At 45.2% G+C, this 22,720-nt stretch overlaps 1 protein-coding gene across 4 annotated transcripts in view; it reads left to right on the top strand.

Annotated features, from left to right (window-relative positions):
- The window catches only part of LOC124306272 (protein Tob1-like), a 120,157-nt gene that overhangs the window by 47,062 nt on the left and 50,375 nt on the right, over positions 1-22,720 (top strand). Inside the window, exons 1-2 of one of the 4 annotated variants that reach the window (XM_046766785.1) lie at positions 20,699-20,884; positions 21,890-22,032. The exons of 1 other annotated variant lie outside the window; for it this stretch is intronic. The gene's annotated coding sequence lies outside the window, so the exon portion shown is untranslated. Of the gene's footprint in view, positions 1-9,768; positions 9,788-20,698; positions 20,889-21,889; positions 22,033-22,720 lie in introns of those variants that run through there. 2 more of the 4 variants (XM_046766784.1, XM_046766787.1) reach the window with 2 other exon arrangements.

Raw genomic sequence — 22,720 nt, 5'->3', positions numbered from 1 at the left:
TCCCCCAATGAACAGTTTGAACGATATTTTACGCTTTTGTTCATTGTTTTTTTATTTCTTTACTTATGTGTTCCGGAGAACGAGTTTCACGGTACGCGTGGCAGGCGGATTACGCAACGCTCGAATACCTGATTCCTCTCAACCTTCCTGCACCTCCTCGGTCCTCCCGAGTCTCGTCACACTTGTCAGACCACATTGTCTGTGCCTACACCGATGTCGCCTTAAAAAATATCCAACTGATTACGCCTCGTTACACTCGAGAATTATACGACTCAGTTCTTATCGTCGACGTTCTTGTACGTCACTTTATACACCTACTCACGTTGCGAACACCTGACGCGTTAGGCGTCCGCATCGTTGAAAACCTCGCATGTATGTGCGGTTCTTAAGTTTCTCGCTGGTATTAAATCCGCGATCGATTCTCCTCGACGAACGTCTTCCGGACAAACACCTGGCTGCACGTCTCTCAATGTAATTCGATGTATTGATTTCTGGCAGGTTATTGAACGAACGCTGTTCGGTACTACGAGAAATCGTGTAGAAATGGAAGCTAACCTGGTCCAAATTCTTAATCGTTTGACGGTGAATGGGTTTTGAACCGTATCAAAATCAGAGATGATACTTGAATCGAGGATGAAAAATGCAGAGAAAATTGAAGTATTCCGCGAAATGACTTGTTGGATTACAGCTTAGATAGTAGATAAGTACAACGACAATTACCATGCAACGATAACTTTGCTCGTTTGTTCAACTCGGCTTGGAGAATTGCACGCGTTATCTCCTACAGCTGAAACATTTCCCCAGCTTTTGTAATGCGGCGTATTTACCCGGCGCAATTGATTGCGAGACTGAAATTATAACCCTTCTTTCCACCAGACGCTTACTTGCACACATGGCCTCGTTACCTCGATCACTCAGCTCCTGATAACGATCGGTGCTCCACTTGAATCTGGCAACGATATGATTTACTGAACGGAGCGCGACGGTAATTTGGCGGGTGGAGGGGCAGGCGGGCGTATTGTAGAAACGACAAAGAAATACGAGAATGTTGAACTTGGCTGCTGTTTCGCCATGCAGCACATAATATTACGGTACAACCTATTCATTCGTCAAGGTAGCTCAGACGTACGAATCTTTGAGCTCACCTTGTGCCTGGGACGTTGAAAAAAACGTTGAAACCAAGACATTTTTTTAACGGGCACTTTTCCGTGCCTGTTATTAATTAACCAGAAGAAGCCGCGAGAGGCTGACCTGTTTGAATCGGTGCCAGAAACCCTGTAGGTACCTAACTATCCCACAGGCTCAGGCACGCGGGAACATTTCGTTGATACATTATATGTCGTAGAAGCCCGTTACGTACCCATGCAAAGCCTGTAAGTACATTTATGTGGCTAAACCTTGCGTCTATTTTCATCCACCGACAACCCACGCCGATGACGTAATTACAGGCAATCGAAGGTAGGTACTCGTAAAGAACACGAGACCATTTTTATTACGTAAAACGCTTTCCGATTCAATTTTGCTCAGTTTTTTTTTTCGTCCCTCTCTCCATTCTTTTCGCTACTTTAATCACGGCTTCTGTTCGACGCAGGACCAGCCATCTTTGATTGCCTGGCGATAGTCCGTGCTTGGCGCTAAAAACTTTTGCCTCGTTTGTAACACTGACCCGCTGGAATTCTTTTCACAGTACAATGCGCACTGCTGCTGCTGCTGCTCCTGCAATTTCGACAAAATGTTATAATCCCATGCCCTCATGCGTACATGGACAGGTTGTATAAATTACTTCGTGCCGTTACATTAATGTGTGCAAATAATGCCCAGGATTGTTTCACGCGCTGTATGTAAACCAGTTTTATTCGTGGTCTGTCCAGCTACAAGCTCCATGAAAAAATATTCGTTATCGAGAAGAAATAAAATAAAAACCTTGACCTCGGGGGGGGAGATCCTTTTGTAATACACCATGTATAGAGAAATAAGGTTTTATTAGAAAGAGAGAGAGAGAGAGAGAGAGAGAGAGAGAGAGCTGATCGATTGGAAAGAGGAAAAATAAGAGGGTGAACTCTGTCCTAAGTTGGAGACAGCGACGCAGAGAGACAAGATTTGCTGGACGAGTTTCTGGGGGCGGCGGTTAGCACGTAAGACGAAAACGACGGAGTGCGAGTCAATATTTGTGACCGAAGAAGAAGAGGAAGAGAAGAGAGGAGGAGGTTGGTTGGTTGGTTGGAACGTCGGTGTAACCAGGACAGAAAGTTTACCCGAGCCGTGAGATACGAGCAGCACCAAGTCTGGGCGACTAATTCTTCGTTATGTTAACTGGGAAATGTCGCCGGCTCTCACGCGTATACTTATACATATAAACAGAAGTAAATATATACACGAGCACGCTTTGGACAGGAATAATAAATAACCGAGTGAGTTAATTAATGAATAATTAATGCCCAGCCAAGCGCTGGTTGTGCCTCGGTTCTCGCACACCGTCTGATAAGCATCAAAGTTTCGCCCTTTGCACGTGAGTCCGTGACGATGCTGGTACTCACATTCCGCTTTAATTTCGCGGACCTTCCGTCCCTTAATTTTTTTTCATAATTTTTTCTTTGAAAAATGGAACGAGCCGCCGAGAAGAACGAAGCTTTCTTCCTGTCGCGGCCAATCCGCATCCGGATTTGTCGTTACGGGTAGAACGTGAGGCATTTTGTACCATTAATCACAGCTGGCCAACTTTGACGCGCGTCAAATTACTCCAAACACCTTACGCGAGGATTATTCACGGGTTTATAAGAAGGCGCAAACATTCGTCAACTGTGCCAAATTGTTCAACCGGCGCAATTTCAGCCTGACTGATCGTCGTTTCGAGGGTAAATAGACCGTATTTTTTAAACGCACAAGTCAAATTGTTCGTTGTGTGTTTTTATACAGAGACGATATCGCTCGAGTTTTCAGCTTGAAAACTCGCGCGTCTTTAAAACCTGTGGATTATTTTCTTCGTTTATAAAAAGCGGCTGGTTGTTCGTACACTTTTCTACCTTCGAGCGTATCTTTCGTATGAGCTGCGGGACCGTTTCATTCCAGGAAAGTGGAAGTCACCGTCGTCTGGTTGAAGGACGAGTAATATTTCCTCTTGACTTCCACCTTTCCGCTCTGTAAGTATATGTATATACGACGCTGTATTTTCTAGCTACAGCTCCGCGTTCTCCGTTTTCTATATCCCTTATAAATTGCAAGGCGACTCTCTTCGAGTACGCCAACCTGGCTCTCAGCCTTTCCCACATGTACGCTCCTCTCTCGGGTACAAGAAACGCACCAACTACCGCGTTTCTATCGCAAATTGAATTCCGCCGTATATTTTTATCCAACGTAGATACGGGGCTACGTGGCTTATAGATACGGCAGTACATGCTTTCCACCCGAATTCATGCTCATTCGCTCAGTCCGCCTTTGACGTACACCGAAACACCCGCTTAAAGGGGGGGGGGGGGGGGACAGCTTGAACGGTCTAAAATCATACCTATTTGGTTACAATTAGAATGATTCCAATACACTCGAGGCTTTCCGGTGTAATTTGCTGCAACTCGTTTAACACGAGAAGCAGACGTCGTCGATAGCCTTGAATGTGTCAGAATCAATCTAAGGGACTCGTCATCTACATCGGCATTCGATGATTATGACGAAGACTATGGTACAAGTCGAATCAACGTACGACTATCTTGCCATTTGCGAATTTCCACCGAACCGTTACCGAACCTTTGATGATTGTTCGCAAAGCGGATAGCCGATTGATTATCGCGTTTCCTTTTCATCTAATTCTCGTCATTCTCTCCCGAAGCGGTCCGACAATCGAGCAGCCAACTATATCTTACAGCGTACGCTGCATCCAGGCCACGGGGACAAATCAAGCCTTGACCCACTCGAGCCGATCAAAGGCAATACGTACGTACTGTCGTCGTTTATGTGCTCCACGCCCCAGCCTCCAATTCTGCTTTACGCGCAGAAGTGAGACTCCGCGAAGGCTAGAGGCTATGCGGACTGTATTACACCCAGGACTGAGCCCGATATCCATATCCAAGCGCGTTTTGTTCGTCTGCGCAAATACCAAAATTGAGGTTACACGGACACGACGAATAATTCTTCTTATTCCACACGCTGCGTTGTGTGGAGACAGTAGTCGCGTTACACCTTGACTGCAATTAACTGCCGACCGTATTGTAAACCGAACTTTTCTATTATTTTGTACTACGGCCGTATCACCAGAACAGACTAGAAACGGTGAACTGGCACGTTCGATCATTCCAATTCTACATACTTGGACTGCGATAAGAGACTCGTCATCTTCCGGAACCATGGCTACGTGAGCTTCCAATATTACATCGAGTTCCAAACTCTGAAGTGTTTGGAAACACGTGTACTACTAGCATGGACTCGATTATTCTTTCGTGAAAATGGATCAACCATTGACCAAGTCTATGGAACACTTTTGCACGGCCGTCGTGCCTCGGCGTATAAACAAACACCTTCATTTATTCATTCGATTAGAATATAAACGGTAATTGACAGCTTGGTCTCGTTCTTCGGCTGCAGCTCGTAACCGTCATTGGTAGGTATTCGTATTCGTTTGCCTTTCTTAGCTTAATTGATATCTATATACCAGTATAAAAACCGATGGTTCGATAATCGGGCGAAACGTAATCGTTGAAGAATGTCACTCCGACATGGTTATAGACGGTCTAAGATTGATCTCTCTAAGAGTTCTCCGTGTCAGTGTATAAAGTACGGATAGAAAGTTGTCCTTTGAAACGGCTGCGAAGTGTAATATTGTACACTCTGTGTCTAGCCAATCAGACTCACGGCAGACTGTCGATGAAGTCACGGTCGTCGGAACTTTTTTCCCTCCTTTCTTCTGATTCTCTGTTTCTCCTCTTTTATTACTTTTTCTCTGTAAGAAAAATCGAACTTCGGTTTCGCTCCTGTCGCGTGAAAGTTGATACTACAACGCCTATGCGACACTCGGTGTAAGTTACCGCCGTTGTTACGTAACAAATCGCCACCTTCGCTTCCAGACCCGTGACATTCTTTGCGCGCGTTCTCATTCGCCATGCGAAATCAGCCAAGCATTGATTTCGATTATTTTCACCCGTGATTGAAATGACCCTCTAACCTTCCGAATGTCCAATAGATAATTGCCCCGGGATGCGGAATGGCTATGGTTCTCCTCTCGACGCGATGCCGCCGATAATTGTGCAATTAGCACCTAGTTTCGACCATCCCCACCACTCTTGCCTAGGCTAGGTTCGCACTCTGCGTGTCCATCAAATCCACTCTCGCATTGATCCAAACGCCGAATGCCCGCTCACGCATTTCTTTCTCTTCATCCTTCTCTTCGGGCTGGTTTTCCTTTTACGATCCTTACACTAGGTACTCAATTCTCTTTCATATCCACAGTTTTTAAGATCATCCAGTGTCCAAAAAGCTTGGACCTATAGCGGGGCTAAATCCCAATATGTTTCGGTATGTTTCGATAGCGAAAAATGAGTGAGAAGACTAGTCTGACTGATCACGCAGCTCTGGTCATCGGATTGATCTCTCTGTTGGACACAATACCAACTTTCCGATCTACGGTCGACGGATTACGTTAATTACATTCGATTATTGCAGTGCACGAAATTAAAACGTTGCACTCTATTGGGTATACGCTTTCGTTTCGATCGTTGGTTTGCCTTAAATTGATGCACGTTTACCGCCGCGGTGTTATAAATGTATAATACGGTTGTATTCGTCGCAACGTCGATTTCACTGGCGGTAAAAATGTTTCACAAGTATCGAACAAGCGCCTGAAGCTCTGTCGATTGAATCATAACGCAAATTTATGACCCAATTCATTCCGCGATGTTCAATATAATGATTAGGCCATTAAACGAACTCGAATCGTTAGAGGACATGCGGAAAGCGATTGATTAGATTCTCCTTCCCGGTTCGCGATTCACGGTTTAACGATACTTTGCACACATTGTCTAGACTCTAGACGAATCGACGTTGTTCGCGTTGATCGACAGCCTCTCACAATCAGTCCAGGATTGAGGTGTCGAAACGGTAATCAACTTTCACGGTCCGTCGATTTATTGTATATGATCTCAAAACCTAGTTTAAAAAAAATTCACTGGGCTAATACCCGATATCCCGAATTTTTAAACATACTCCATCATACTTCTGTGACAGTCTCAAGAGCATATCGGGCCTTCCGTCAAAGTGAAAAACTTGTGTGATAGAGATCTAGATATCGCTGAGCAATCAAAGCGATAAGAATCTCCTCTAATTTCAGAGACTTTCCTTAATCCTCCTAGACGCGAATTTCAATCGCGGCGCCAGCCGTGAGGGAAAAATCCGGTAACACGATACTGTGTAAAGGTTTTATTACAGCGAAACTGGCTCGATTACGTCGTAGACTGCAGTGTATGGGTGAACCACGCGAGAATGAACTTGAGGTAAAACTCGCTGGAGACAAGAGTTGGGGCGTTTAAAATATGAAAAGCGTATAAAACACGCGAAGAGAATAGTCGAGCACGTGCGCAGAGCACGCGTAGCCTTCTGCCTGGTTGTGCCAGAGCCGTTGCGCAATTAACGAGAGTGTAAACATTGCGTCGGCACGCCCGATGGACGCGCTTTTCAATGCGGTGTAATTCCCCCCTGCATGGAGAATTCCCGATTTTGCAAATTCGATACGCGCGGTGTTAACTTTGCAATATCACACGGAGGAAGGATGAGAGCGGCGGAATTTTAACGGGGTTGCGCAAGCCGTTGCGGATTCCGGAAGCCAACGGCGGAAGCGAATTCCGCCTATTATGCGGAAGCCGCGAATCGCTGCGTGCGGAGTCCGCAAAACCAAAGTTCGCTTCGTTTAGGCGGCTGGATTTGCAGCGCGTATGTATGACATGGTTTAACCTGTTTATACCTTATTGTGCAACGTCCTCGTTACCGTTCCCGGAAAGGAAGGTTGCACCGCTTGCGCAATTTCCCCGCTAACGCATCGCGACGCTGAATGACATTGGGCAGAAAAGAAGACTTCGCGACGTCGTCGAATATCGCATAGCATCGAAAACGGCACGACGGTTGCACAAGTTCTCGAACGACGTTCACCGCATACTGATGTAAAATGCACGAACCTAGAGAATCACTCGCGGTGGGTAATGACGTTCATCATCTCAAATGAGAGGAAAAAACTGCGTGAAAAACGATACAGGCGAATGGTGGTAGGAGGTGTTTACCGGAATCATGAAAATCGGGTAACATCAATCTTGAGGAAAAGCGTGATCCGTTTCTTATACCAAACTATACTTCCAATGCTTTTGAAACAATTCTGCCAATTGCTATTGGATTCAGATTTCCGAGTATTCGAAACCATGATGATCGATTACTTTGACATCCATTGGCACAGCTCTTGGTTTCGTCGTTAAGTGTGGTTGGAGTTGGTCAACTTGTTTAACAATCGACGCGACAACGACAAACTGTAGAAGTGAAAAGAGACCGTGGGCGAGTAGCTTTTATCCCGGGTAAGGCATTGCCCCGTGTTGGTTGTTCACGAATGTCATAATTATGAGGAGGTTGAGCGTGGAGTGTGAAGAAACGGTACCTACCTCGAACCCGTACAATTCTCCGTTGCTCTTTGAAGCGGGTCTTGGTTTCGAGCGAACTTTCCTTTATTGTACGCTAAACTTGTCGGAGGAGAAATTTTCACTCAGGAGAATAATCAATTTAACGGATTGGCAATCGGGATAAATGACGCCTGATGTAAAACAACGATGATCAGTGCGATTCAAGCGACCCGACGGTTAAATGACCTGCCGGAACAGTCGGTACCGATCATCGGAAACCGGCTGCACTTTAATTCTACATCCGTTATTTCGGAGCCGAGTGCCGACCGTTCAGACCGGTGAAGTAAACGGGGAGCAAGTGGATACCGGTCTCGCTTTATTATTCTGGTCTATATAAAACATTAATGCTCACGGTACTTCTCAACGACTTGGAACGAGAAACTCGAGGGTCCGGCTTTGCATAATGCACGCATTTACGATTATCGTTACGAACTCGATCGACGGTTCGAGTTCCAGACCATAAGCTGGCTCGCTTCAAATTGGCCGAGGAAAATCGAGGAAAATCAAATTGCACCTGCAAATTGCAAGCATGTTCCGACGCACGAAGACGTTCCGAGCAATTGCTGAAACGACGATGGAACTCGGCGAGTCACGCATCTGCCCGACGGACCAAATCTGATACTCGCGGTCTAGCCTAGCCTTGTAGCGACTAGTGTTCGGACCGCTGAACAAATCGTCTCCGCATTTGCCTCTAAGTGGGTTTAACGAAACTAAATTGTGTCCGTGGAACGGAGAAGAGAGACATTGAAACTTTTGCCAGTGTCACTGACCCCTGACCTTCTTCCAATCACGGTACACTCCGTACGTCAGGCGTCACGAGTAAGCTGCGATCGCAAGCTAACGTCTCGTCCGACGCTATTCATAGACGAACGTCGTATTTCGGGGGCTGCCGTTTCTTTCCGAAAACTGTCCTCTTCCCGCAACGGTATGTAATGGTAGACGTGTCGAGAGCGTCGATTTCTCAAGGTCACAGCAATACGCCACGGAGAGACGATCTGCTCGGGATTGTGACCGAGTACAAGCGTTCCAAACTATGAGAGGATGATCGAGCTTGTTAGCTAACACCGAGTGTCCGCTACTCCGATGAACCGTTTCGCGAAAGTAGCCAACAAACCGAGCCCGCGAATTCGGCTGGTATAATAATGGCAACAACATTTGACGTAGCCAAGAATTCTCGAGCGCCTGCCATGCAGCAGGCTAAGGTAATAATAATATCCCGTTTGGCAGAGCAGCATCATCACCATCAGCTGTGGCAGCGGCAGTCGAGTGTTGTTTCCGTTACATAACTCAAATCCATACGCCTACTACATGCCAGAACAGCGGTACCTTCCACCACTCGAGTGGGTATTCAATTAACCACGGAGTACGAGAATTACGGTCACCCGACCATGATGCGGACCACTGTATAGAAGCCACCAGAAGGTAAACAAGAAAGCAACCCTCGTCGAAATGCTGCCTGTTGTTCCTTGACCGCCTCGCAGAATGAAGCGATCTCACGATGGCAGGAAGACGGCGTAACAAAAGCGGTTGTAAATCGATACGCAGTTTGTGTTACATCAGGGTGGTCCCTACCGGAGGTGTTGACGAATTTTTACCGCCAGGTAAAAATCTGAAAAAATCAGGCAATTGTCTTTTGATTATTGGAAATTGATTCGGGGAGTGGAACGTCAAAAATTCGTCAACGCCCTTGACAAGGACCACCTTAGTGTTACATGCACTACACAATCGACGTTCGTTGTGGCAGTGCAGTGGCGGCCCTGAAGGAGGGAAAGAGCGTATGGAAATTCTGAAAGTGTCAGTGATTGAGTGCGGGAGTCGGGAGTGGAAGAGAAAAAGGGGAAATTCTGGGGGGTGGTGGCCACCCTCGCAGACGTCAGGGGCGGCGGTGGCGGGCGCTGATCGATAGCGTAACCCATTAACCCAGTGGCTTGGTGCGCAGACGCGTCTCTGAGGCGTCACAGGTTCCGTGGCGTCATTGGCGACTATCTCGGAATTTGGTGGGGAACGGGGACCCCCCTTCGCCCCCGGGATTCGGGGGAGGAAATAAGACCGAATGGACCGCGGGGGTTGACTGTTTCAACTCACATCCTGCACCAGACGCGCTCACCATTCCGCTCCGGTATATGGGCCAAAATTCACGACATGTACGTTAGCTTGGTATTCATAAAACGGATAAGCGCCTGGTCGGCCGCATTGACGGTGTTGTTTTTATCGCCGCTTCTCGCACCGCGTTGTTTTAACCTTGTAGCCTTATCTTGTGCACTTGAAAAAATCTCCCATTTTGATTCGACAGTTTAGGCTCTGCAGAAACACAATTCTTTCGTCGATTCGAAAGTATCAGAATAGTTTTGGATCGACATCAGACGGTTTTACGTCGACGTCGAGTAGTTTTAGACCGATCATATTAATGAGTAGTTGTGAGATTGACACTAAATTATACGTAGAAGCAGTAGAGGTCTAAACTCAAAATTTTGTTTCACAATTTGGCGTGTTCGTTACATGCAATTTATTGTTTCTTTTCTTCTCTACGGCTTATTCTCATTTTACCTCGGCCGAAGATTGAGGGTTTTTTGGACGAGACTCGCTGCGCGATATGTCATCGGTACGTGAGCCCGTTTATTTTACTCAGCCTGATAATTAGCGCCTTATCTTTAACAATAAGTCGGAGAGGTAAAGCGAGAGAGAGTGAGAGAAAAAAAGTTAATAAATGGGTGGGTCTAAATTGCTCCTACGTCCTTCTACGTCGTTTTGTCTCATAGACACGCGGCGACCTTGACGAATGTCTCTGCGTGTGTATAAAGATTGTGCGGATAGTATTTAGGCACATTATAAATACAAACGCGAGAATTTTTTTCCAACGATCGCTCCACGTCCACGCACCCTTAAATTTTATTTTCAAAACTTGTTTATCCACCGTTTATTACGTCCCTCTGTCACCCTTCAAGCCGAGTGATTAATCACCCTCGTAACAGTCGAGCTTCGTACTTGCAAGCCTGTGAATTTTTCACTCCCGGTAGCCTGAAGACAGCCGTTGGTGGATGTAATCGCGAACGTTGCTTATAACGGGTGATGCAGGCACGAGGAGGAGAAGAAAACCAGAGGTGCGGAAATTGCGAGTGAATTACTGAACCGAATTAGTGCAGCGAATGCTGGGACCGCACCGCGTGCAAATTAGCTAATTATCATCCTGCACCGCGGTGGAGACTCGGAGGCGGACGCCACTTCTCTAACTTCGTATTTTCGTTCCACCCGCACTTACTTTGACAGCTTTCCCTTGAGAGTTGAACAAACAAGCCTTGAAGTGCCTAAACTCGACGGCGTGTTACAGCGGCTGGATGACTGCGTGTACGGGCTTATTATTCACAGGCGGATATACCACAGAGACGCTTGATATCAAGATGCTAATGCAAACTTGTGGAAGCCAAGAATTCAACAATCAAATTAGGTAATTGTCCCGTCCAACCGGAAGCCACTCGCGGTAATTAGATCCTTGAAAATCCTTACCGATCACCGTAACCAGCTTATAGTTGGGAGATTGCCTTCGGATTGTCCCGACGCGGAGGCGTGATTTTTAATTGAAGACAAACAGCCGGCTATCCGATAATTGAAATAAGCAAGGAACCTGGTTATCCCTTCCTCGCTCTCTTCGCCTCCTTTCTTCTCGCAAATCACGTTGCACACTGCCGGAAATTCACTCCCCGAAGAAATTCAACGCGACGATCTTACACCACGGGTTTTTAGATTCCTCCGTCAATGATTTCGAACGTATAAGTTGGGGGGTACAGCTTGGACGGTCTAAAATCATATCAATCTTTGGGAGTTTTTTTTTTTTTTTTATGAAAATGAAAACAGTTTGAGTAATTTGAGTTTGAGGGATTTATTATTCACATTTTCAACAAAGGTTTTTAATATATTGACCCGATAGTTATCGACGTGAATCCTGTAACGTCGTTTCGTAATATCGGTCCCCGACTTCCCGTCCAGTTAGCGTTTCGGGAAACGGCAGAGAAAATCGTCTCTAATTCCGCGGAATCTGGAGGGTGCCTCTCTGTACGATTTCCGTTCTATTGTTCCAGGGAATTAGACTGAAATAATGCCCTTGATTGAATTTATAATTAAATCGAGAGCAGACTCGCCCTGCTTTGATCCACCGCTTCTATTTAAATAAGAAGAGCTCGCCTCGTTTTCACTTCCAATGCGGTATTCGGCGAGGAAAAATGTATTTCAGAACGCGTTCGTTCCTCGAGTTACTCACGTCGATTACTGTGCTTTGGTACTCGTCAATATTCTCCACCGCCACCGAATTAGCAAACACTTTAATTCCACTCAGTTGCTTCTATATTACGTCGTACTTTTCATCCGCCGCGTAAAAGAGCCAATTTTCACGGGCGAATTCTGAGACCCAGAGAGCTTGCGTGAGGGAGATTAAAGGCGACGTGGCATCGCCGCGGTGAATTCGTCTTGCGGGATCGCTCGAGATCAGCGAGCTTGTTTGTCGAAAAGAGATGGCAAAAAACAGGGTACAAGGAACACCGTAGTTAGGAATGTTATTTCCCGGAGTGACAGCTAATGCCTGTGTAGTATATTTTTCAAGAAAAAATATGCTCTTAGTGCAAACTCAGTATTCGTAATCTCTATAAATATGATAACAACAATGCGCGAGTATACTGGATGATAATCGGGGAAGAAAGGAAAAAATTTCCAGACACGATCAATTCTCTCTACCCTCGAACGGCGGCAAGCGTAATGGATGTTTGTGCCTGATTGCAGAGAAGCGCGTGAAGGATGGAAGGTAATTCATTCATTCATCGACACCGTGTTTGCGCAGACTGCAGGGTGATCGAAACGCTAATCTATTGACCCATTTCGATGTCCGATCGACTCTGGGTTTTTGGGCGCTTATCGAAAAAAACCGAAATGTTACCCTGATGCTTTGAAATCTCAGGCGTGACTTTGAGGAACGTCGACGAGACTTGAAGCGGCGGTAATCGATACAAAGTATTTGCAAATTGAGGTCGAAAGTGATTTCCGCGCGGTTCCGAAATCATCGATGCTAATTATTCTCGAAAATAACGGAGCGAAACGGAAAACTGGCTGAAGAAAGTAGTTTAAGAAAAGAGGAAAGATATATTGTACGCGATATTTTTTCCAAGAGAAATCTTCTCCTCCAACCTTGTACAGTTTTATTGCGTTTCGATTCGTTTCCCCGGACTTTAAGCCCACGTAAAATCTCTACCGTTGCCCATTGCGAGTAGCAGCCTGGAGAACGGGAAAAGGGAACTGTGCCATGGAGGGCGAGATGTAGCAGCGGCGTAAATCCCAGAACCTTTGACCTTTCCCTTGGCAGGGGGGAGGCGGAGATCGGGGAGAAACTGCGCTGAAACAAACTGGCTGATTTCACCCTAGATTCTCGACTCGTTGGTCGCGCGCCTTGGAAACTGGTTCGAACTGTACGTGTGTCTACGTACGACGCAAGCCCGCGGAGCATCAAATAAGCAGAGCATATTATGACCTCGGTTTTTCCTCTCTCCAGGGAGTTAAGAGAAGAACAGAAATAACGATCCTCGTGAATCTAGCGTAAACGAATAAATTTTTGCCAAATTTTCTAACGATCGTTCGAGCGAAATTCATTTTTTATTTTTTTAGGATTTAATATTTATGGACAAAGTTCGTTCTTCAAAAAGAGGACTATAGTCGCGAAGAATAAGATTCGAAGACCAACTTCGGCCTCTTGCGCGAGTGGGAAATTTTTTTATCGGGAGAATATCGAAGTGAAGCAGATCGAGGGGTCTTAAAATGTGAGAGCCATTTCTGATCACTTTTTGTTAGTTGCACTGCCACGAGGAAAGGAGGTATACGATCCAGAAAATAAGAACATGCGAGTGAAAATCCTTTACTCTTCGACTATTCGCGTGACCCCGAACGCTCCTCTCTCCGTGCAAAATCGCCTGGTTAGGTAATTACCGCAAATTTATGCCAATACACGAATAGGCGTCAGACCGCACAAACATGCTGCCACGGTTAAAACACCTACTTATCTCGCTGCACGAGAAATATTTGCACTCTACTCGCGATCAATTTTGTGACCATTTACATACCTGCAATGTAAAGATAACGCATACCCATTGTGACAGAAGGACGTCGAGATAGGAACTGATTACGATGGAACTTCAAAGCTTTAAAGCTTGCAAAATGGACTGGAGTATGACTGGATCTTTACTTCAATGTCCGAACACTCGTTCATCGTCAAAGCCTCGAAGCAACTATCTCGACATGTCGAAAGAGTCATCGAGGATCATCAAGGACTGTGATAATCGTCCTTGTCGTTAGTCTTTAGTCCCTGATATTCGGACGACCAGGCTCGAAGGGTTGGTCGTAATTAGTTCGTGCAAATGGAAAGGTAGACGAGTGTCCTCAAGTGCCGAGACCAACGGAAGATCAACAGAGAGTGCAACAAGGGGATGATGGTGCTCTAGTCCCAAAGGAGACAAAGCACTGGGTTCTACCGTAGCGGAAACCCAGGAAGCAGCTTAACTTTCGTGCTTCTTCCGTCTCTCCTCGTCTCCCCACGGAGCGTAAACCTCCTTTACATCCGAAGAAGATACTGACCCGAGTTCCGTTCCACTGCTTATAATGCACTCACGAGTCAGCTGAATTATTCACTCTCTCTCTGTGCAGTTAGGTTTGCAGCTTTTATTTTTTCTCTGCAGCATCGATTCCACTATCTATTCATCTTCCTCTACCCGCGGAACTTCTGGATTACATGTCAAATACTCATATTCTAGATTTCCAAAGATCTTCGGTTATCGGATGATCGTTGAGTCGACTTCGCGGCCATGACGCAATTGTTTCCAAATGAGAAATCGTGCCGTTCCAGTATAAAGTGTATGATATTTTTCTGATGAGGTGAAGCGCTCCGATGTGTCAAAGCCTCACGCTCCGGTATTTGGGTTAATATATACATATACGCGCGGTATTTGCCTTCGGCGACAAAAATATGATGATACATATGTCATCACCCACATGCGATACATTCAGTCTGGTACTATTGTAATTTCAGTAATCGTTACAGTACTCAACAGCCGAGAATCTTCTGCTGCTTTGTATCCGCGGCGCGGTCTTGGCGCGAAGAAACATAATGACACTTGTCGAAACCCGTTTTTTCCTCATCCTCTGGGTTGTTATTTTCTTTTTTGTTTTTTTTTTTTTTGTTCAAATTTGTTTATTTTTTCTTTTTGTTGTTGTTGCCTCTTTTCTCCCTCCATTTTTCTCCTCCGTAACGGAGTGCATGTTTGCCACGAGGACTATTCATATGGAGAACCGAGTCCGTCTTGTCCTTTGTGACCTAGGTAGAGGTCGCGGCATTAGCTTACACACTTGGTACTCATTATGCGCCGGTCTTCATTATTCCATACCCAGTCTGACAGAATAATTACCCATTTAACAGATAATCACTCGCTTCACAATACCGGATACTAATTTCACCGTTGGTTATGACACGCCTGTATACGTATACAACCATGGGGATTCTACACGCAGACGACAGTGTTTTAAAATTATTTACGTCTCGTGCCGAATTGTTATTATTATTATTTATTCGGTAGCGGAAAAAAATAAATCTTCAAGAAATTTGAATTCTACGTCTCTTTCTTGGGACCACATTTCGAACGCTTTTATGAAATTGATATTCCTGCATCCTCCCTGTAGGCTCATATACGACGAACGAGAACCAATTCGTAGGGATTTATTTTCGGATTTAGATTCAAATCAGCGGATACTCCGATCCGTATTTGAAAAAATTTCGAGTCTAAATCATCAGCTTTGCAAAGAAGAAAAAAAACTCATCAATTCCAATTTCTGTCGGTGCAGATCGTGTTGTCGCAGCTGTGTCGATCAGGTGTCTCAATGTGTATACATAACAATGTATCGCATGACGAATGGCACCATGGATCGAAGAATCAGTCCACCGGATAGGACTTTGTTAATCATTGAATCGTCCGTCTGTTCGCCTGTCTGTTCGACGACGCTGATCCCCAGACGGTCAGGTGATCTCTTAATAGTCCAAAAATACGTCAATTACAGAAAACCACCTGCTATTGGCTCCGGATCCTGATGTCACCTCGATTACCCTCTTCATCTTTCTTCCAGACCCGAAACGGCTTGAGGAATTGCAAAATGTGGGCGCTGATCCGATTTCCAGACGGTCAACCCGGCGATACTGACCCAACGGAAAGCTTCAGCCACTCGGAGTTTTGCGCCGAGTTTGATCAGCGATTCGGGAAAGGAACTCGATGACATATCGAATCGCTCGTTCAGCGATGCGACCCGCGATTAGAGCCAGTTCAAAGTCCCCGTAACGCGTTAAAACACACAAGCAGAGCGCTTTTATCAGTCAGTTTTAACCCTGACCCCTGTCCGTATCGCGCTGACCTCGTGACCATGCAACCTCCTCGTACAAACGGCGTGCCATTCATGCCCGTCACTTCGCGTGAGCGTTCCGACACTTCACGGAGATTAGAAAATTCAAGAGATGACTTATCAGTGCGTACAACGATGCCGATGAATCGCTATACCCGGATCTCTCCACAGCGCGATATCTGTCGTAAAAGTCTCCATTCCATATACCGTTCACATGAGCACATCGTGCATCCTGATTTTTAAGTCTCTCGTTCACGAGACAATTTGGACCAATTCGACGATTGATTTATCCGTACTTTTGCGGCACGTCTGACGGCCACGCCAAGTAGACCCATTACGGATGCTGCTCATTGTTTTGAAATTTCCGTTTTCGAAAGAATGCGAATATTCATAGAAATCAACGAATGCATTTCCTATGACAAAAACAAAAAAAACAAAAACATTCTTTGACAATTTGTTGAACAACTTGTCCATAACTTTTGAACATTATTATTATTCATATTTAATTTTCTTGCCGTTTTTATCGTGCTTGATTTTTTTCAGATACTTATCTTATCACAAAAGATATTCAACATCGTCGACGCGACTCACTTTTGGTCGACGACGTATAGCCAATACCTACACCCATTAATTTTACCGTCCAATTACATCGCGCGATAAATATATTGCTCACAGTTTGCTTTCAAGTTGTAAACACGACACGCGACTGTCATTGCTCCCGGAATCAGCGGGCTGCCTGTATTTCCTTCATCTGTGACCAGCCACTCGTCGGATGGTTGTGCACACAACCCGGTCTCAACCTTCGGTGTTATTCCCTTCTCTTATCTTGTCGTCAGGTATCAGTCACGATGCCAAGCGGCCGCGTTAGAAACGGCGAGGAAATTTCTCCGGCTCGTTTGTTATCGGGGTAAATCGAGCGACGATGAGCTTTTTCCAGTCTTGGAACGATTATACGATATTATCGATCAATCCTCAACGGCCATGCCGAGGCGAGCTTTGCTTAATACCCGCGTTGGGGGAGGAAAGCTTGCAAAGCTGACAGATGGTGCGGGCGTGCCGTCTGCGGGAACAGAGGACCAATACCGACGCGACGGGAGCCAGCTCACCGGACACGAGACACGGGACACTGTTTTCTACTTTAGCAGAAAAGTACAAAAGCTGACGCCGGTTCCGCGCGATACATCGCAAGCTTGCCAAAGGGTCGCAGCTTCTTTGCCGCGCGGTTAAAATTCGCACAGATCGTACGACGCTTCGGAATTATGGGCTAAACGAGCTTCTTGGGACGGTTGACCTTTGCACCTCGGCTCGTTGAGGGTTGATCGGAAATTCAACGAGGCCGAGCTTCGCCGGTATTCAAAAGCCGTAATCTTGAAATCCGCTGAATGGAGCTTCGTAACGATCCCAACTTACACAGGATATTACCGACACACGTACTGCACCCTAACCAAATTGGCTCCCTACCAGAAATTATTACGGGTCACCGAGTATTCCCCCTCCCCCCCCCCCCTCCCTCACCCCCTCACCGACGGGGTCTAATGACCGAGGCAAGTTTGCGAGAGACATTGAAAATATTGTTTAAAAATTTCACCGGCAAAGAAGTGTGAAACTGGGTTAACTTCATGTCCCACTACTGTGATTTACTTCAATACGAACTTCATGTGTGCCAGAAACAAGCTTGCCCGTCATCTCAACGACTTCATTCGGGTTTAAGAAAAATCTGAGAAAAACCCGTCCAAAGTTTCAAAAGCACTTTCAAACGCTTTGCAAATGTGCGCATAACTTGGAGAATATCTGTCGGATCGACGCGAAACTTACTATATATTTATACTTGAATGTACGTAAAATATAAAAATGGATTTTTGAAAAATCCCGACTCACTGTCACCCCTTGGATCATTGAGGAAACGTTCTTCGAACCTCGTGCCGAGCTTGCGGCCTGCGCGAAAATGCATTTGCGAAACGGTCACATTTTCTCACCGCAAGCCACATCTGCGGAAATTGTTAAAGCGTTACCTGCCTCTTCGGGTTTTAAAAAGTTAACAGGCGCGCTGCGCAGCCACACCCATTTCGTTAATGGACCTCTTAACGATCATAATAATTGCAAATGCAAACAGCTATGCTGCTGCAGAGTGTCCGCTGAATTATGGCTGCAACATGAGCGGAGTGGCTACGCTTCCGGTGCTCGTTCCGCAGGTGTTAACGGTCGAACAATTGCGAGAAAATAATTTATAGAAAGTTGTCGAAAGTTTTCTTAACGCCGTCCAGCATCATCGTCGTACTTGTGCCACAGCGGCGTTGTCGCGCGGCGTTAAAGCTCGATAAAAATAGGCACCGGTCAGGTGACGGTAAATTAAAAATCGCTCGACGTTACCCTCGCGTCATTGGTTATAGGTATTATTGCCTTTGCGCGCACGAAAAGCCTGGCGTTCGTCAGTCGGTCTTGCGATATGTTATCACCGGGCGCAAATGGTTCGCTGCGGTTTTTATTGGTCGGCGATAAGGAACTAATAAACCGTTTCACGTGTCGCCGTATTTTGCCTCGATGCTCGTACCTCTGTGACAATAGGAGAAAATTACGTAAGGGATGACGTGGGATTTTCCTTTCCGTTTTTCCTCGTTATCTCTCTCTCTCTCTCCCTCTCTCTTTCTTACGCATCCCGCAGATCGATTAGTCGCATCACCAATCGTCACTGAACATTCTAAACAAGAAAAATGCTGAAACTTTGTTTCGTTATCGTTAAAAAAAATTCAGGTTGTTATTGCTATCGATATTTACGGTTTCCGCAAGCATCGTGCGGCTAGGTGCAAACCGGATGTTGGTAAAAAAAAGGATTCTAATCGTCTCGCGGTTTCCGTTGCGGAAATGCACGCGTCTGCACGTAACACACTCGCGTTGAAAATACGTCGGTACATGTAGAAAGATTCAACGCACGGCGTCTGTTGCCAAGCGATAATCTCCGAGTTATCCGGCTTTATTCTACAATCGTTCGTTGCGGGTTCAGCGCGTACAAAGTACACCGTGCTTACAGCTAGACCTGCGACGCGTAAACATATAAATACAAATATAAATGTATACGTGATACGCGAAGAAACGTAGATGTGCAAAACATACATCGCGTTCAACTTCCGAGACCGTCATTAATATATTACAGCCGTAACCATAATCTGTGTGTGAACGATGCAGAACTAATTGAAATCATTAACTTGTACGTAATCGCCACGTACGTCTCTGTAACGTCACTGTACAGTCGTTACTCACATTCATTGTCCGCATATCTGTACGTGCATGGAAATCTATCCGCCGCGACGACACACAAACCTTGACCTGATCTACGTCTCGCTTGAAAACAGAAAGAAATATTATAAAATTTCGTAAAAAGAAGTTGCTCAAATCAGTTACGACGACTTGGGAAGTCGTCGTTTCTCACCTATATATACGAAATAAGACCGATTGCCCTCATTTTACTTTTTTTTTTTTTTTTTTTTCTCGTTTGTTTTCGTAGGTATTGTAAAATGCGATTCAACGATTTTTTACACATCATATTAACAATAACAATTACGCTACACTTGAATTCGTATGATCTGGACGCAGCGGACTGTGATATCGCGGAATAAAAACTCCTCCGTCGAAGTTATGTACGAAGGCCAAAGTGTTGAAGAGTTGAAAAGTTGAAAATAACAAAGAGTATTAATTTTGTATCGTTTCCGAATGAAGTAAAAAAACGTGATCGACCAATGTCTTCGAGCACCAAAAATCAGTACACCCATACCGCACAGGTAACAGTTAACCGGATGCACGCGTGGCGAATTTCAAAAAGAAAAAACTAGGCGATAACGACTACGTACGTACATCTGTAAATGTGTTGAATAAAAAACGCAGCGTGTAAAATTTTTTCCCTCAAAACAACCCGGCAAGCGTACGCGCAAGAAACGACGGCTTCGTAAGGGGGGTGGGGAAAAAATCGTAAGGGTAGTGGTAACGGGGGTAAGTAATCCCGAGAATAAGGGCCGTGCGGGGACGAGTTTCGTGGGCGTGGGCGAGGGCGAGGAGGAGGGCAGGAAGTCCGGGGGTTGATTCGCGCGCCCTCTACGCGAGCGCTCATCGACGGGGGTGGTTTGCCAGAGGCGCCGAGGGGAAGCGCTGCGGGGGAGGGTTGGGTGGGGTGAATGGGAGGCTCTGGGTTGGGGTGGGGGCGCCGTGTCCCAGTGGCACTAATGACGTCCCTCCCCCATCATCCCCCATCATCCCCCATCCACCCCCCCAGCCCCGCGGGCCACTTCGCGTGGCCCGGTTCCCCCTGTGACGTCACCAGCGTCGTTCCCCCTTACCTCGCAAACCCGTCCTCCCACCTTCGTTCCACCCCCAACCCCCAACCCTCAACACCCCCTCCGCACAGGCAAGGCGCCACCTGCGCGAGAACCTTACGGGAACATTGTGCGGTGTGTACGTCGTATACTATCGGCCGGCGGAGAATAGAGGAGGGGCGGGTGGAGAGGAGAGAGAGAGAGAGAGAGAGAGGAGAGGAGAAGAGGACAGTGAAGTAGGGGGAGGAGGAGGAGGAGGATGAGGAGAGAGGGAGGCAGCCGCGAAACTCTCGCGGTCCCAGCCAGCCGATACTCGCCAGTCTACCGTGGTGCCCCGTGCCGAGTACAGCTACACTCCATTTTATACCTAGTTACAATATTAATACATAACATATATAACAGCATACATAATATATATATATATATATATATATATATACACGTATAAAATAATATATATATATGTATATACATATATTACACACATACGCGTGAGACGTATTATCGAACCATATATACGTACGTACGTACACATTTATATAACACGTATATGCATATACATACATACATAAATAAATATCCACCCATCTGAAATATAAATCTTTTTATATATATATATATGTATATGTATACATATTCGTTGTGTGCATATAGATACGGAACCGTGTGTGTGTGTGTGAGAGTTTGTGTGCGTATGTGTCGATGGGTGGGTGCATCGCGCGTATGTTGTTAATTAACTTTTCGTTGTACTTTATAAATCTGACTTCGCGAAAAGACGACGACGCTTTGCTATTATTATTTTTATTCGTTTTACCGACACCGCAGGATATCGCAAGACGAACGACAGTTTTTTAAGACTGATAACGTAATATATTGTATCGTTGATGTCGTATGTTGTATACACGTGGGAATACGATTTTGAACATTTGAAGAAGAAAACGAGAACGTAAAAGGTGAAAGAAACGAATGCGAGACTCGTGGATTCGAACATTTTTGTACGTGCGTCTGATAATAGTCGTCAGGCGGGCATAAGATAGCATTTTTTTTTTTGTTTATAATCTTTTTCTTCACCTTCGAAGCTAATCTTTTCGTTTCGTTTCGAAAGACACGCGAAGATTCAGTACCGTACTCGATCTGTAAACAAAACAAAAATTAATAAAAAACGATACGTGAGAAAAGCAAGAATAAACAATATTGAAAAATCATAAACGAACAAAAACCGACTAAATTCAAGTAAGAAAAAACTCGAGACGTCTCCTGAGAATCATCTGATATTCTATGCACATACATACATACATTTCGTATATAAACGAAAAGGATTTAACCGATCGATTTAAAATAATAAGAAAAATACATTTTCTCTCAACGACGATATAAATTTTTAAATTCATCCCGATTGCATCGTGTGTCTCTGCGTGCGTGTGTATGATTTATTTTTTTTTCTTCACCTTTCCTATCGTCACCGTTCATTTAACAAGTTTTATACCATATTTGTACGCACACCGATAATAGTATTTCTCACAGGATTGATATTCGAAAAGTCAACGCGGTGTGTTCTGTGAAAAGTTCCAACATTATACGCGAGTGCTTGAAAACGGACAAGCCAAGTGTTTTACCTACGTTACTTCGATCCTCACCGTATGGTGGATATGCAGCTATAAAATCAAGTGAGTAGATTGTGAAAAGCCAAAGGATTACTATCCATAGTTTCGTATCTAAAAAAAAAAAATCTTTTTTTTACCTTTTTCTTTCCCTCTTTCTCTCTATTCCTTCTTTTTTTTTTGTTTTTCTTTTTTTCACGAGAACCTGTACATCAAGTGACGACTCTAATTGCAATATTCTTCATAGAATTATACACAGCGGCCTGTGAGCCCGATGTTGGATATGAAATTATTCACAATGATAATTGAAGATTGAAGAAGAAGAAGAGAACAATAAAGAGGAAATGAAAACGATAACGAAACAAAACGAAAAGTAGTGAAATTTTGAACGGCATCGCGTCAATTAGGCAACCTGTTGCGGGCCTCGTTGGCACCGATTTCTTGCCGAGATTGCATTGTATTTAAGAACGCATCATCTGTCATGGTCGAGTTATTTTTGAAACGACTCGTTCCGTCGAGCTCGCCTCTGACTGTACGTGCGTGTGTGCGTTTATATGGGCGTGTTGTAACTGCCCCAGATTCCATCTAATTTACCAATAGTTGGTCCAGTTAAATTTGTATATCGTTCCGAGGGCGCGGATTTAGGACCTGCGATATAATTATCGTCGTCGAAACGTATCGTTGCAACGAGGAGTCCGATTTTTCCTTATCCCTTCGTTTCTCTTACGCCCCCCGTTCAAAAATCCGTTCAATT

This window comes from Neodiprion virginianus, chromosome 5 (genome assembly GCF_021901495.1).
Source record: "Neodiprion virginianus isolate iyNeoVirg1 chromosome 5, iyNeoVirg1.1, whole genome shotgun sequence".
Taxonomy (NCBI): Eukaryota; Metazoa; Arthropoda; class Insecta; order Hymenoptera; family Diprionidae; genus Neodiprion; species Neodiprion virginianus.
Note: the sequence above shows the minus strand (reverse complement) of the source record. Positions and strands in the feature narration are given on the sequence as shown.